This window comes from Triticum urartu, chromosome 3A (genome assembly GCF_056163025.1).
Source record: "Triticum urartu cultivar PI428250 chromosome 3A, HENAU_Tu73, whole genome shotgun sequence".
NCBI lineage: Eukaryota > Viridiplantae > Streptophyta > Magnoliopsida > Poales > Poaceae > Triticum > Triticum urartu.
The window spans coordinates 663,855,821-663,858,285 of record NC_141875.1 but is presented as its reverse complement, the minus strand read 5'-3'; the positions used below and the strand labels follow the sequence as shown (position 1 = coordinate 663,858,285).

At 46.2% G+C, this 2,465-nt stretch overlaps 1 non-coding gene across 1 annotated transcript; it reads left to right on the top strand.

Annotated features, from left to right (window-relative positions):
- Positions 1 to 2,097: 2,097 nt before the first annotated feature.
- TRNAL-AAG (transfer RNA leucine (anticodon AAG)) lies at positions 2,098 to 2,178 on the top strand. Its single transcript has one exon. It is a non-coding gene; the product is annotated as a tRNA-Leu (tRNA).
- The last annotated feature ends 287 nt before the right edge of the window (positions 2,179 to 2,465 follow it).

Below are 2,465 nucleotides of genomic sequence, written 5' to 3'. Positions count from 1 at the left end.
GTTTATTTCAAATTCATCACACCCTTTGGATAAACTTTGTCGGATAGTGGTGAATGTAACAAGTTGTCAGTCGAGTCGTGGGCCTGTGGCGAGCATGCATGATTTGTAATCAAACCAGTGTCCAAGTAGGTATTTGTACTCTCTGCATGTGTATTCGAAGCGGTTTGTATCCTCCACAAGTGAACAGATGATCGTTCATCTGATGATTTGATTGCTGGGATGGTCAGCTAATTCTGAAGCTTGCTGTTAAAAAAATTCTGTTGATGTCCTGGCTGGGTAAAAAGGACTGCCTTGCCTGGTTGAGAAGGGAACATTTCAGCTGAAGAAGGTGCTGATTGTGGAACAAGCTACAACTGTGAAGTTGTTTGAGATAAGCTTGTGAGGTGACTATTATTCTCCCCCCTGGTTTTGTTCCCAGCTACAAAGTAGAGATGGTGATGACTCAAGAAGTCAAGATTCGTATGTGTCCAGTACCTAGCACTTTGTTGACATGAGAAATTTTAGAAGAAAGGCACAAGCAGCCCCCGGCTAAATTGATAAAGCCCAAACTGACATGAGAGCTGAGAGGTGCTGATTTTTATCTGCATGGGCCTGTGATTTGCTTTTGTAGTTTGTATGCATGTACGTTGAAGATGAGTAGATAGTATGGTGTGGATGTCACTCTGCTATGTAAGATTTAACCATGCCTATGTGATGTACTCCATCTTTGTCAAAAAAAAAAGTGATCTACTCCCTGGAGGGAGTATCTTTTTTTTTTTGAGAATTGAGTATCTGTTTATGTGGTATACATGTGACTGGCGCGGTGGGAGCTGCCTGCAGTGGCATGTTAATGAAGAGCGATGTTCCAGACGATGGCTGACTCCGGCCAGGTGGTCAAAGATCATGGAAGCATCGCATTGACGGAATTAATGGAAGGTACATCCAGTGCTCTGTAACTTTTGTCAACAAATGAACATGATGATACCAAGTCTCTCCTGTTGGTGAACGTGATATGGGAATAATGTTCGGCACGACAAGCTGGCAGGTTCCTTGTGGTCGATGGTTAGTCTGGATCTGAAACTTGTGAAGCAACTTGAGTGTACAATCGTTTCTCCCATGGTTGGCCAGATGCAGTACGAAACTGCTTGGAAGATTTACAGGTGTGACATCTCTGCGCGGCGACCACATGGGGGGAGGGAGATGACCGTGTTCGGAAAGAACAGGTGTGGAAGATAGCCTTATCCGCTACACGCATGCCTGCATGCAGCAGTAGATGGTGGTACTCCTACAGTCCTACGTACATTGACATGGCCAGCCCCAGCCATGTGTATGGAACTATGGATGCATGCACCGTTTGACTGTTCTAGTGTGTGCAACGATAATGCTGCCCTGTGCCACGCATGAGGCAGATGCAATGCGTGCTCTGCGCGGGCGCGGCAAGCAGCACATGGATGGAGGGCGGGAGAGGACCAGCCATTTTCGGAAAGAAGAGGCGGGCAAGATAACATTATCGGCCGATAGATTCATGGTATGCATTGACGTGGCCGGTCTTGTGTGTGGATGCATGCACCGCCTGACTGTAGTGCTGTGCATTGATTGGGATCGTTCAGTCAGCCGGACCCGGGAATTCTGGAGCTCAGCTGGACGGCGGGAGAACAAGATAGCTAAGCTAGCTAGGGTAGACGGGGCAGGCAGGGTCGTCGTGCTGGCTGCTGCAGCCGCGTCCCCTAGCTGGGGCTGCCATGAATGCGGCGGCCGTGCTCTGTGGCCTGTGGGCGCCATCGGTTTGGTCTGGTCTCTGGTGAGAAGCGTTGCCTTGCTGTCTGAGACCATCTGTCTAGTAATCTTCATCTGATTCTGTGTGCCTCACATGCGATGCTTTGCTGATGTAGAGCAGAGTCCTCTTCTGCTGTACTAACAAGTACAGTAGCTTGTAGAGCATGGCTTCGTTTTCAGTTAGACCCGATCACCCTTAAATCAGCTCCGTCATCCCTGGCCATCGAGTTCCATCTGTGCGATCATTAGTGTTCATGGTGGTAAGAACAAGCACCTTTCCAACAGCCAAACGCGAGGTGTTTTTCTTATGAATTAATTTAGCTATAATTTTTTACCAATCAATTTGATATGGCCGAGTTGGTCTAAGGCGCCAGATTAAGGTTCTGGTCCGAAAGGGCGTGGGTTCAAATCCCACTGTCAACAAGTTTTTTATTTATTTTTTATTAATTCTACAAAAACAATATCTTTTTTTTCTGTAGGTTTGCCCATGGGAGACATCAGCAGTTTCTACATGGCACATACAGTGACAAGTGTCCCCTCAAAAAATAAATACATATAATGACAAGTGACATTTTAGTTTTCTTCGTATTTATTCCTTATATACGGTGAAAAGTTTTTGTTACACTCAGCATCTCATCCCATGAGCAAGCCAAAACTTTTCTGCTAGATCATATTACATATGTTCCATGCTTAACACATACAACTGCCCC